This window comes from Pterocles gutturalis, unplaced genomic scaffold (assembly GCF_000699245.1).
Source record: "Pterocles gutturalis isolate BGI_N339 unplaced genomic scaffold, ASM69924v1 scaffold44298, whole genome shotgun sequence".
Taxonomy (NCBI): Eukaryota; Metazoa; Chordata; class Aves; order Pterocliformes; family Pteroclidae; genus Pterocles; species Pterocles gutturalis.
The window spans coordinates 2,577-2,928 of record NW_010127328.1 but is presented as its reverse complement, the minus strand read 5'-3'; positions in this window follow the sequence as shown (position 1 = coordinate 2,928).

Here is a 352-nt window from a genome sequence, read left to right as displayed (position 1 = left end):
TAGGGAAAGGCTCAATAGTCAGAAAGTCTTACTTTTCTCCATTGCAGAATATTTGTAAGGGAATGTCATACAATAAAACTTTATTGTGCTCTCTTGAAGGAAGTATCTCTGCTGTGTTAGTTAACCCAGATATCAGCTCAGTCACCATCTTCCCTCCAGAAGCCCTACCTTACAGAGGCTGTGCTTCCTCATAATGTGTATTTGTAAAAGAAATAAACTAAAAAGAGCAGTGTTAATTTACAAAAAAACATTATTGATTGAGAGAATGGCAAGGGTAGAAAGCTTTGTTTCAGGGCTTACAGTCCCAAAATCATCGGTACTGATAGACAGAAGAGCTACTTAGGTAAGCACA